Source organism: Cajanus cajan, chromosome 7, assembly GCF_000230855.2.
Source record: "Cajanus cajan strain Asha chromosome 7, NIPB_CcT2T_4, whole genome shotgun sequence".
Lineage (NCBI taxonomy): Eukaryota > Viridiplantae > Streptophyta > Magnoliopsida > Fabales > Fabaceae > Cajanus > Cajanus cajan.
The window spans coordinates 41,030,129-41,044,293 of NC_138523.1; the positions used below are offsets into that span (position 1 = coordinate 41,030,129).

At 43.3% G+C, this 14,165-nt stretch overlaps 1 non-coding gene across 1 annotated transcript; it reads left to right on the top strand.

The window, feature by feature from the left end:
- Positions 1 to 12,206: 12,206 nt before the first annotated feature.
- Positions 12,207 to 12,312, top strand: LOC145950189 (small nucleolar RNA R71). The gene has a single exon (XR_014428296.1). It is a non-coding gene; the product is annotated as a small nucleolar RNA R71 (small nucleolar RNA).
- The last annotated feature ends 1,853 nt before the right edge of the window (positions 12,313 to 14,165 follow it).

Below are 14,165 nucleotides of genomic sequence, written 5' to 3' on the forward strand. Positions count from 1 at the left end.
AAATATGTTACAATATACAAGATAAACTTAAGCGTTGATCAATGTCTATATAGTAATCTTGTCACATTAGAATTAGAATATCCAAAATGGCCACCAAAAAATATGTTATTTTTGCCCAAATCTTATACCATGTTTGATTATTACAATTTCAATTACAAGGAAAAGAAGGGTAAGCTTGTAAAAAGAAAAAGAAAAAAAAAAACAAGTACAACAACAAGCATCCAACAATTCCACATAGACAACTTAAGATAATAATAATTCAACTCATCAACCATACAACACATACAACTTATATCTTAGGATAACTTAACAACTTCAACTTAACAACATATTCAACATAACTAATAATTGACAATTAATGCGTCGTCACGCATGTACATCTATGAAGATCTACTAAAACAAAAATGAGCAGTTTAATTAGTTTGATTCTACCAAATCACAACCGTTGGTATAAAAAAAAAATAATAATAACAGTTAGTATAAAACTAGAAACAACAGGTAACATCAATTAGATTGATTTCTCAGGTTTGGCTATTTAAATTAGGAAGTTTAGTACTACTGTCAGGATAAAATAACTTAGATATGTGTCTATCACAACATTAGCTTACAACAGTAAGCTATCTTTGAGATTAGCCCACTGACTATCCTTCAAATACTATCAATTTTATCATTTCTCATCATAGACTAAACATCATCATATATCATCATTCAAATAAACAATTTATCATACTTCAACATCTAAACAACTTAGAACATCATCCTCCTTTTCAACATATCATGTTTGCCACCATTCTAAGTGTGTTTGACGTTGTTGAGACAGAGAGGTTTTTGTCTCACTTGCACTCGGCATCAACCCTTTTGCATTTGATGTAGGTGAGGTAGAAAACCTTTGAGTCTTTCGCGCTTGGTGTGGTAAAACCCACGCCAACCTTGATTAGAAAAAGTGTTTCTACTTAACTCATGCTCAGCACCACTCAACCTACATTCAACATCAATTAGGAAATAATCCACTAGATTGATCATGTTAAGCACCACACCTCTAGGGCTCAACATTGCCAAGTTAGACAATTCTCGATTTCTCACGCTCGATATCACTCGTTCCACATCCGACGTGACTAAGTCAAAAGATTCCTCATTGACCCAAGCTCAACATTACCAATCTTGCACTTGATGTGATCAGGGTAAAGAGCCTCTAACTTGAGCCATGCTCGGCACAATGAAGGTGTGCCTGACGTGGTGTTCATTTCTACATATAACAGAACCATCAAATGACTTAAAACTTGAAATCCAACCATCCAAAAAACATGCAACACCATATACAACATGTATACACCACAAACAACACCAAATCAACTCAAAATACAACATGCATCATCAATCCAAAATCATCACATTTACTTTTGAATAACTTCAAGAACAATAAAAAAAATCTAGTCATTCATCAACCCATCTTTCCCAATCAAAGAAATCAACATTTAGATGGAATCTAACAACAAAATTAACATGCAATCCAACAAAAATCACAAATCTTCCATTACCTCTGTAAATTCTACCAAGAAGAGGAGAAGGAAAAAGGAAGAAAAGGAACCTTCTACACAATCTCGACTTACATCTTCTGCTCCATGTTGAGATTTCCGTTGAAGTACTTTTGTTATAATTGAAATTTCGTTTAATTCTATCAACGGTCTCAAACACGGCAAGTATACCGGCCGTTCAAGTAGTAAAAATATCGTATCCACAGGGATTAGAAGGTAAAATAAGCATTTATTGACTATTCGTGACTAAAAAATAATTCCAATTTCATAATTTGTCATGTGAATTCAAGGTTAAGACTATTGGAATGAAAGCTGTAAATAAATATTGGTTTGTGAGTGGAAAGGGTAGAAATGATTTTATGGTTTTGTGAGATTGTGGGGTCAGATTTCACCAAACATCAAACTAATGAATCCTTAATCTCTTGTTAAATTCATTGCTTAGTCAACCCAATAGTTTACTCAAACCTAATCCCTTAGAGCAAGAGCCTAGATGTGGATACTGAATATCAATCCCTTGAGTACCCAATATCTACACCCGCATTACGGGCTAGGGTTTAAGACTACTAATGGGCTAAGCTCCATTCCTAGATACATTTCCCACTAGGCATTTGTTTCAGAGCTAGTTTCAAGGGTTATTTTCCAATACCCAATGGAACCTATATCATGCAATGAGATTAAATCCAAAGCAAGCATTAAGAATAGAAACATAAACAACAATGAATGAAACAACATGTATATATATCATAAAAACCGTAAGGATTACAATAGAATTCGTTGGTTACATCTAACCCCACAAAAATGGGTGAAACCACTCAACAAAGAGGGTAAATATAAAATAGAGATGAAGGGAGAAATGAAGAACCGAAGGAAAGACCCACACACGAACGGCTCCAAGCTCCGGGAATCCCTTCCACAGCTCCCAAAACGCGCCCAATGTGTAGATGAGGGAGAAACCCTCGAAAATGGCTTCAAATACGAGCCTGGGAGGTCAGATTAGGGTTTCGCGCCCGGCGCCTAAGTCTTCTCGCCCGGCTCAGAGTCTTCTGAGCACTTTCTGCCTCGTTATAAGCCCGGCGCAATTACTTTTACGCCCGGCGTAGTGTCTTCCAGAGGCTTTCAAGCATTCTCTGCCTTAGATCAAGCCCGGCACAATTCTCTATTAGGCCCGGCGCAATTCGTTCCAGAGAGTATTGAGGTACTCTCTGCCTCGATCACGCCCGGCGTGGTGGAGTCTCGCGCCCGGCGCATGTATGACTTCTAGAAGCCCACTGCTCTGTTCTTCTCAAGCCCGGCGCGGAGTCATCTTGCGCCCGGCGCAGCCACTTTGCTCTGCTCCTTGGCTCCTTATGTTTCCAATCCAAAAGATCTTCAATCCTCTAATCTCTAGCTCAATACCTGCACAAAAAAATGAGGTGTATTAAGGTATTGTTAGCTAAAATGGGTTAGCTATATCTGCACAAAAGATAAGTCAAAAAGGGAACAATTATCTTGCAATGGTGCTAAGAATGAGTAGAGTTGTACAATAATTCTCATTCAAAAAGATGTATAATTGAGACTTAACAACTCCCCCAAACTTAGAACCTTGCTTGTCCTCAAGCAAAAGGTAATTAATCTAGCAGATAATAAGCAATTCAAGTGTGTCAAATTCTATATCCTAGTTCACTTGTATTTTCCTTTCGCAAGCATGAACCTCAGATGAACTTTCAGTCACAATTGTTGCAATGGAACATGACAAGGTGCAAACAAAGGTTTCAAAAGAGATCAAAGAGCTGAGAAGAGTAATGACTATCTGTGTATACATCCTCACTAGGAAAGTGTTTCTCTCTATGCACACTAGTGTATTAGGGTGAGTGTTTCTCTCATATCTACTACTCACGCCACATGATTCAACTTTGCTCTTCGTTTCCAAATGAAACCAGTGGTAAAACAAATGCAGGCACTTATCACAAGGTCTTTATTAGGGCAATTCTGGGTCAAGCAGGGTCAAGCATTAGCAGTTTTATGGTTTTTCAAGGATTGAAGGTGCTATGACTTAAGAGAGCAATTGGAATTTTTACAATGATATCCCTCTCCATACCCCAATACAACAATTTAGCACACATGCCCTTTCTCGGATCCAAGCCATTTGCCTTTATGAGATACATATTTACACTTTTGCATCTTAATATTTTTTTTTTTTTTTTTTTTTTGAAATGAATGGCTGATCACATACTTCCTTTTTCCCCAAAATTTCCCATTTAACAACTCCCCCAAACTTATTTGATGTCATCAATTTGCTCTCTTAACCAAAGCAACGGTTATGGTTAATTTTTCCTGGTTTGGGAGAAGTAGAAGGTGTGGTGTTTGGGCTTAGGAAAGTATGAGTCAAGTGAGAAGTGAAAATGGCTTTTTGGCTTAGGAGGTTAACAAAATAAGGAACAATATGAATGCCTTGATCACCTAAGTACACACATAAGTAAACTACCAGGGAAACTCAAGCAAAGTCTATCATGCAACATAAGCGTAGTTCACTCATTAGTGTTTAGGCTCAAACCTTACCCGGCTATTCATCCACAAATTATCAAACTCAGCTCAGTTCTATGATCAACATTGAAACCCGTATGCAATTGGTCATGAACTAAAGATCTAATGCGACTTGAAAATGTCTAGGGTACAAACACTATGAACATCAAGCAAACTACAATCCAGAATCAACCACAAGCAAAGCAAGTATCAACAAGATTAAAAACCATGCTAAAGCAGAATATTCACAAAAAGAACCAACAAAGTAATCACCAAAAAGAAATAGATATATAAAATAAAGTTCTGGAACATGAATAGTACAATACTGAAATGGAAAGACTAAAACATAAATGACAAGAAAAACAATAAAAAATAGCTAAGTTAAGCTCCTTCCGTATCCATCATGGGGCCTGGTCATCATCATGTCCGGGGTCAGCTCCACCCTCCTCAGCAGCAGCAGCAACACCAGCATCCTCAGCAGCTCCACCCCCCCAAAGAAAGAGGCCTGGTCCCCAGGCCACCCCGTGTAAGAGTGGTAATCAGCGGTGGTGGGGAATTGATAATCAGGGGCAGAGTGCAGCGTGAAACTCCTGAATGCATCAAACATGAAGGTCTGTCCACGGTGGAGAGACTCCATTTGGCCCTCGTGCCTCTGCATAAAAGTATCAAGGCGGTCCTCCTGGCGCTGCATGAATGTGGTCATGCGACCCTCCAAGGCGTCAAAACGCTGATGGATAGTGAGGGGAGGGTCTGGGACAGCAGCATCATCCATATGCACGTCCTCCTGGGGCCCAGCAGCATGAATAGGCTCGGGGGCAGGGACTGCTGGTGGAGCGCGGTCCTGGCAATAGGCAGAGATGTATCTGCTGTCAATGGCCCTGCCAGGACCCTCAAAAGGCAGTGAGTGGACATCCACACCGGCAAGCTGACACAACTGGGTGATGAGGGATGGATGTCCTAGTGCTGAGCCAGGTGCGGAGTTGGCGCAGCCAGCGATCTCCATGCAAATAATGCCCCCCAGATCCACGGTCCTCTGAGTCATGATACAGTACATAAGCATGGACCGGGTCCAGTGCAGGTCAGAAACGTGGGAGCACGGGAGAATGTTAGCATGCACCAAAGCTGACCAAATTCTAACCACCAGTAGAAGATCCCTGCGTTTCACGTGCAGAGGTTGCTGAGCTCGGTTCCTGTGGAACCCACGTCCTGGCATACATATGGCAGCCTCAACCACATCAGGATCCATAGTAGTGTGGCTGTAGTTGCCGTACTCATTCTGCTCATCGTCCCTCAGTGTAGTCCCCAAAAATTCATTGATCGTCCGAGCGTCAAAGGGGACATGCACACCCCTAACATAGCTAGTGAATGGGGCAAGGCCCTCCTGTCTCAGAGCATTAGTGTAGAACTCTTTGACCACAGCTATGTTAGCCGGAAGTGGGTAGGAACCGAGCTTTTCCCATCGGCGCCTGCGCAGTTCAGCTTGAAACTCGGGAGCCTCATTTGGCTCCAGCTCGACCCGCCTCTCCAGTATAAATTTCCGAGCACTAGTGACCTCGAAATGCTTCTCATTGCGTTCTGTCAGAAAGAGGTTAGAATAGGGTCGACTCGGCCGGCGCGAGGGCTGACCCGATTTCCCTGCACGAGGGCGCTTACTGGAGGAAGCCATCTGTAGAAAATACACAACAGAAATCCCAGGCAGACAGACATGAGCATAAAACATATAAGGATGACCAGTGCAATTTACTGAAAAGGAAACTAGCCTTAGACTGAAACTAAACCCTAAAAAGAAGCTAAAAACAGTGAAAAGAAGGGTCCAGATGTGATTTGCGCCGGGCATAGGATTTCATTCGCCTGGCGCAGGGAGTGTAGAAACTCTCTGGAACACTCGCGCCAGGCGCAAATCAAATTTTCGCCCGGCGTGAGACAACATAATTTCTCTCTGGAGACTCACGGTCCGGGCGCAAAACAGAATTGCGCCAGGCGCGAGACAACATAATATTTCTCTGGAGACTCACGTGCCGGGCGCAAAACAGAATTGCGCCAGGCGCACCACAGAAGAATTAAAATTTCAACACAGAGGGCGCCGCGCCGGGCATAGGATTTCATGCGCTGAAGTGTTAACTCGTTTTGTGCCAGGCATGGTTCGGTGCGCCTGGCGGTCATGCACCCAGGGGTTATACATATGACAACATTCTAGCCCTAAACCCCCAATGTGGGTCAACAGAAACCTTAGGACCCCAAAAACCAAAAACAGAAAGAACAAGCTACAAAACAAGACAGAAAAACCAAAAGGAACGAAAGAAAATGAAAAGGAAGAAAGAAAAAAAAAAAAAAAAGACCTACTTGAGTGGAGTGGAGAATGAAGAAGGCGAAGAAACTAAGCCGCCCTTGAGATGTAGAGCGTGAATCGAACGTGCCCTTGGGAGAGGAAGACGGGGAATGAGATGGAAGAGGAGGAGGCGTGAGAGTGAGAAAATGGAAGAAGTGGGGCGTGAGAATGGAGAGAAAGTGGGAGAAGTGGGGCGTGAGAATGGAGAGAAAGTGGGAGGTTCAGTTTGAAATGGAGGGAGGTTATTGGGCATCTGAACCGTCACGCCGGGCGCACTAAATTGTCGCGCCGGGCTTGGTATCAGTAGAATACCAAAGGTTGGCCTAATCTGGTATGATGCCGGGCGGTGCCGTTCTGCGCGCCCGGCTCAATTAGGGTTACTACGTACCAAAATTTAATGCGCCGGGCATGGCAGATGGTAAGCCCGGCGCAATTAATGCTCAGACCCTCCAGTGGTGAATGCGCTACGCGCGCCGGTGCTGCCTACCCCCTGGAGCACCTAACTATTAATGCGCCCGGCACGCCAATAAATGCGCCGGGCTTGGTCGTTCCAGTGCCACAATGAAGTCTGGGCCGGGCGCAAAATAAATTGAGCCCGGCGTGTGTCTTGACAGAGACCAAATTACTCTAGGTGCGCTGGGCGTGGATAAGACAAGCCCGGCGTGATTAACTCTGAAGCTTTCACCTAGATTTTCCACTCCTCACACTCCTCACATATTCAACTTAAATCTATCCACTCAAGCATGATTCACACACTTAAAACAAATAATACTAGATACAAACAACACAATACACATACATATTACAGAACATAAACAACCACAAAACAAGTTCTAGAACAAGTATAGCATACAATTATAACACAACAATAAACAATCAAAATTAAAAACAACAAGTAACTGCAAAACACATAAAAACAAAGTTCAGATCTCTGGGTTGCCTCCCAGGAAGCGCTTGTTTACTGTCCCGAGCCTGACAAGAAGAGACCTCAAGGGTCTCTAAAAGAAAGGATACAGCAAAGTCTTTCGACTTCTTCACCCAAGTAGGGTTTCAACCGCTGTCCATTCACAACCCAACTTCCTTGTGCCTCAGGATCTTCAATTTCTATGGCACCATAGGGTTTCACCTCCTTAACTCTGAAAGGGCCAGACCACTTTGATCTCAGTTTTCCAGGAAAGAGTTTGAGCCTGGAATTGAACAGAAGCACTGACTGCCCTGCCCTGAACTCTCTCTTCAGAATTTTCTTGTCATGATAGCTTTTGACCTTCTCCTTGTAGAGCTTAGATGATTCATAGGCCTGGAGCCTCAATTCATCAAGAGCATGCAGCTCCAGCTTCCTCTTCTCACCGGTGCTGAGAGGATCAAAATTCAACAGCTTCAAAGCCCAATAAGCTTTGTGCTCCAGTTCCACAGGAAGATGGCAAGCTTTTCCATACACCAACTGAAATGGAGTGAGACCAATTGGAGACTTGAAGGCGGTTCTATAAGCCCATAGAGCTTCATCAAGCTTTGTAGACCAGTCCTTCCTTGAAGCTGAAACAGTCTTCTCCAGAATCCTCTTGATCTCTCTGTTAGAGACCTCAGCTTGCCCATTGGTTTGAGGGTGATAGGCGGTGGCAACCTTATGATGGACTCCATAATGTTCTAGAGCCCTTTCCAACTGAGCATTACAGAAGTGTGAACCTCCATCACTGATAAGTACCCTGGGGGTGCCAAATCTGCTGAATATGTGCTTCTTGAGGAACTTCACCACTGTTTTGCCATCCGCCTTGGATGTAGCAATGGCTTCAACCCATTTTGAGACATAGTCCACCGCCACAAGAATATACTCATTTGTGAAGGACGAAGGCAGTGGACCAACAAAATCTATGCCCCAGCAATCAAACACCTCAACTTCCTGCATGTTCTGTAAGGGCATCTCATGCTTCCTTGTGATTCCTCCGGCCCTCTGACAACTGTCACACTGCTTGGCGTGACTGTGGGCATCTTTGAAGAGTGTTGGCCAGTAAAATCCAGATTGAAGCACCTTAGCAGCTGTCCTCTCTCCATTGAAATGACCTCCATAGGGGGAGTTGTGACAGTGCCACAAAATACTCTTGGCCTCCTCTCTTGAGACACACCTCCTCAATAGGCCATCTGCACCAATCTTGAACAAGTGAGGGTCATCCCACACGTAGTAGGTAGCATCACGGAGGAACTTCTTTTTCTGGTGCCATGTGAAATCTTCAGGGATTACTCCAACTGCCTTGAAGTTTGCCAGGTCAGCAAACCAGGGTCGCTCTTGCACCATGAACAGCTTCTCATCAGGAAACTCCTCCAAGATCTCCCACTCCTTCAGGGTCACCTCATCATTTATGAGCCTTAAGAGGTGATCAGCAACCAGATTCTCCTTGCCACTTTTATCTCTTATCTCCAAATCAAACTCTTGAAGCAGAAGAATCCACCTAATGAGTCTTGGCTTGGAATCCGGTTTGGTGAGTAAGTACTTAATGGCTGCATGATCTGTGAACACAACCACTTTGGAACCAATCAAATAGGACCGAAACTTTTCCAATGCAAACACTATGGCTAGCAACTCTTTTTCAGTAGTGGCATAATTGATTTGTGCCTCATTTAAAACCTTGCTAGCATAGTGAATGGCATGAAAAATTTTGGTCCTTCTTTGGCCTAAGACTGCCCCAACCGCATAATCACTAGCATCACACATGAGTTCAAAATCCAGTTTCCAATCTGGTGCAGTGATTATGGGTGCAGAGGTGAGTCTAGCCTTCAAAGCTTCAAAAGCCCTCATACAAGAAGCATTAAAACAAAAAGGAGTGTCTTTGTTTAGGAGATTGCTCAGGGGTTTGGCTATCATTGAAAAATCTTTTATAAAGCGCCTGTAAAAGCCAGCATGCCCTAAGAAACTCCTAATACCTTTGACATTGATGGGTGGAGGAAGTTTTTCTATTACCTCCACTTTGGCTGGGTCAACTTCAATGCCCTTGTGAGAGATCTTGTGCCCCAGAACTATCCCCTCGGTCACCATGAAATGGCATTTTTCCCAGTTGAGTATAAGGTTGGTCTCCAAGCATCTTCTAAGCACCACTTCAAGATTGGTCAGGCACTCGTCAAATGACGACCCGAACACGGAGAAATCGTCCATGAAGACCTCAATGCTCTTCTCCACCAAGTCGGAGAATATAGCTAGCATGCATCGTTGAAATGTTGCAGGAGCATTGCACAGTCCAAATGGCATCTTCCGATAAGCAAAGACACCAAAAGGACAAGTGAAAGCGGTCTTCTCCTGATCTTCCGGATCCACCACAATCTGGTTGTAACCTGAATACCCATCAAGAAAGCAATAATAAGCTTGACCAGCTAATCTCTCAAGCATCTGATCCATGAATGGGAGTGGAAAATGATCCTTCCTGGTAGCCTTGTTGAGCTTCCTATAATCAATACACATTCTCCACCCCGTGACCGTTCTAGAAGGAATCAACTCATTCTTCTCATTCTGAACCACCGTCATGCCACCCTTCTTTGGAACTACTTGCACAGGGCTCACCCATGCACTATCAGAAATAGGGTAGATCATGTCGGCATCCAACAGCTTAATCACTTCCTTCTTCACCACCTCTTTCATCACAGGATTAAGCCTCCTCTGTGGTTGAGCAACCGGCTTGTACTCATCCTCCATAAATATCTTATGCATGCAATAGGCTGGGCTAATTCCCTTGAGATCAGAAATAGACCAACCAATTGCCCCTTGATAGAACTTCAGAACTCTCACAAGTTTCTCCTCCTCCAATGTGGATAAGGAGCTACTTATGATAACCGGCTTGCTTCCACCTTCTTCTAGAAACACATACTTTAGATGAGAAGGGAGTATTTTCAACTCAAGCTTCGAGGTAATCACCTCCCCATCCTCCTTCGAATCTTCCATGTGCACTGAGTCCGGTGTCACCTCCTTATATGAGTCAAGGCTCATCAGACATGCCTCAACCTCTCTATCTTCTTCTTCATGGAGGTATTCAACCATATTGACTAAGACTTTTTCCAAAGAGTTAGTGAAAGAGATATGCTTCCTGGAATCTTCAACAAGTCCATCAATGACATCAACCCGGAAGCAACTGCTCTTGTCCTTGGGGTAGTGCATGGCATCAAACACATCAAAATTAACCTCTTCATCATTCACTCTCACCTTAAGCTTTCCATCATCCACATCAATTAGAACTCTTGCAGTCTTCATGAATGGTCGGCCAAGAATGAGAGGTACATCAATGTCCTCTTCAATATCCATCACCACGAAATCAGCGGGAAATAAGAAACGGTCCACCTTCACCAGAACGTCCTCCACAATGCCATGAGGATACTTCACAGATCGATCCGCCAACTGCAAAGTCATGCGAGTAGGCTTCACCTCCAAATCGCCAATCCTCTGAAGCATAGATAAGGGCATGAGATTGATGCTAGCCCCCAAATCAAGCAAAGCCTTCCCAATAGCTAAACTCCCAATAGTGACTGGAAGAGTGAAGCTACCAGGGTCCTTGGATTTTGTTGGCAACATCTTCTGAATAATGGCACTACACCCCGCCTCCAATGTAATGGTCTCCTCTTCAAAATACTTTCTCTTCTTGGTGAGGAGCTCTTTCATGAACTTGGCATATGTAGGCATTTGCTCTAATGCCTCGGAGAACGGAATGTTAATTTGTAGGGTCTTGAAAATCTCCAAGAACCGAGCATATTGCCTCTCCTTATCCCTTCTTGAAGGTGCATGAGGATACGGTAAGCTCTTGGTGGGTGGCACCTTCACAATACTCCTCTCCTCCATGGGCGCTTTATTCTTTTCTCTACTGATTCCTTCTTTCTCTTTTTCAAGTTCCTTTTCTTTCTCCTTCTTTTTGTCATTTTCAATTTTTTCTTTATTCTCTACAACCGACTCACTTCCTCCACTCCTTCTCCACACTCCTGGGCCCTCCAAGATGATCTCTTCATCAACACTAGCATCATCATCTTCGCCTGTGTCATTTTTCTCCTTGCTCTCATCATTCTTCTCACTCTCCTTCACCACAAACTCCCGACCACTCCTTGTAGATACTACATTCAAGTGCCCCTTCGGGTTTTGCTCAGTGTTGGCTGAGAAAGAACCTTTATGCTACTCTGCTAGCTGCTTTGCTATTTGCCCCACCTGTATCTCCAAATTTTTAATTGAAGCATCAGTGTTCTTTTGGTTGGACATAGACAGTTGCATGAATTGTTGCAATGTGTCTTCCAACTTGGTGGTTCTCTCATACAAAGGTGGGTGTTGGTGTTGATGTGGAGGCCTGCTACTTGATGAAGCATTCATGTCTGGTTTGTTTCCACCATAGTTATTTCTCCACCCCTGATTTGAATTTTGCGGATAGGGGTGTTGAGAGAAATTTTGCCGCCCTTGATTCCCCATGTAATTCACTTCTGCACCTTGGGAATTAGAAGATCCGGCACAATAACCATTAGGGTGGTCACCTCCACAAAAATCACATGCCATCACTTGTTGCATAGGAGGAGCATTAGAGTGCATAGCTTGAAGTTGTTGAGGAAGCTTGGCCATCTGTTGATTCAAAGCTTCAATTTGTTGGGAAAGTATCTTGTTTTGAGCTAACACCGCATCTTGAGTACTCAACTCCAAAACTCCTCTCTTGGTTGAAGAGCTTCTACCATGCTGGCTCCTGAAGTCTGTGGAAGCCATGGACTCAATGATTGTGATAGCTTCTTCAGCAGTTCTGAACATGACTGACCCTCCAAAAGAAGCATCCAATATCATCTTGGTTTGAGGTTGTAACCCATTACAGAAAGTTTGAACTTGAAGCTCCACCTCAAAACCATGATTAGGGCACCTCCTCAACAATGATTTGTACCTCTCCCATGCTTCACATAGTGGCTCATCCGCACCTTGAGCAAAAGTGGCAATAGCAGTTCTGGCCTCAGTGTTCTTGGATGGGGGAAAGAACCTGGCTAAGAATTTGGTCTCCACATCCCTCCAAGTTGTCAGGCTTTGGTTTGGCTGAGAATGAAGCCAAGCCTTAGCCTTCCCATTCAGAGAAAATGGAAACAACCTCATGAAAAGTGCCTCTTCATCAGTCCCAGAAACTCCAACTGAACCACACAACTCATAAAAAGTGTAGAGATGAGTGTGTGGGTCTTCATGATCCAGACCAGAAAATTGATGAGAACTGATAAGCTGTAGCAGTGCAGGCTTCATTTCTGCTAGTCTGTCGTTCATTGTAGGCCTCACAATGCTTGAGAACTCCCTCGGGCTAGTGTAGGTGAAAGTATCACCTATAGTGCGCCTCCGGTTTTGATTGTTATCGTGAGTACCATCTTCACCTTCCATAGTGAACTCAGGAATGTCAGAAACAAAAGCTTCAGGAAACTGAATGGTTGGTTGGCTAACTGGATTTGCTCTAGTCCTCCTTCTCCTCCTGTTGCTATTATTCCTCCTTGCCGTGCGTTCAATCTCAGGATCGTTCAACAATGGCTCAGAAGAAACAGTACCTCTGGTTCGGATAGTACCTTGCATACAAGAGAAAACCAAAGACTAGAGTGCACAAGTCAGCCCAAAGAATTAGTTGCTGAAATAGAAATTAGCAATAAAAGTAAAGGAACAAGTCACAAATAGCTATAAATACTAAATTGTCTTGCTAATCCCCGGCAACGGCGCCAAAAACTTGTTGAGATTTCCGTTGAAGTACTTTTGTTATAATTGAAATTTCGTTTAATTCTATCAACGGTCTCAAACACGGCAAGTATACCGGCCGTTCAAGTAGTAAAAATATCGTATCCACAGGGATTAGAAGGTAAAATAAGCATTTATTGACTATTCGTGACTAAAAAATAATTCCAATTTCATAATTTGTCATGTGAATTCAAGGTTAAGACTATTGGAATGAAAGCTGTAAATAAATATTGGTTTGTGAGTGGAAAGGGTAGAAATGATTTTATGGTTTTGTGAGATTGTGGGGTCAGATTTCACCAAACATCAAACTAATGAATCCTTAATCTCTTGTTAAATTCATTGCTTAGTCAACCCAATAGTTTACTCAAACCTAATCCCTTAGAGCAAGAGCCTAGATGTGGATACTGAATATCAATCCCTTGAGTACCCAATATCTACACCCGCATTACGGGTTAGGGTTTAAGACTACTAATGGGCTAAGCTCCATTCCTAGATACATTTCCCACTAGGCATTTGTTTCAGAGCTAGTTTCAAGGGTTATTTTCCAATACCCAATGGAACCTATATCATGCAATGAGATTAAATCCAAAGCAAGCATTAAGAATAGAAACATAAACAACAATGAATGAAACAACATGTATATATATATCATAAAAACCGTAAGGATTACAATAGAATTCGTTGGTTACATCTAACCCCACAAAAATGGGTGAAACCACTCAACAAAGAGGGTAAATATAAAATAGAGATGAAGGGAGAAATGAAGAACCGAAGGAAAGACCCACACACGAACGGCTCCAAGCTCCGGGAATCCCTTCCACAGCTCCCAAAACGCGCCCAATGTGTAGATGAGGGAGAAACCCTCGAAAATGGCTTCAAATACGAGCCTGGGAGGTCAGATTAGGGTTTCGCGCCTGGCGCCTAAGTCTTCTCGCCCGGCTCAGAGTCTTCTGAGCACTTTCTGCCTCGTTATAAGCCCGGCGCAATTACTTTTACGCCCGGCGCAGTGTCTTCCAGAGGCTTTCAAGCATTCTCTGCCTTAGATCAAGCCCGGCGCAATTCTCTATTAGGCCCGGCGCAATTCGTTCCAGAGAGTATTGAG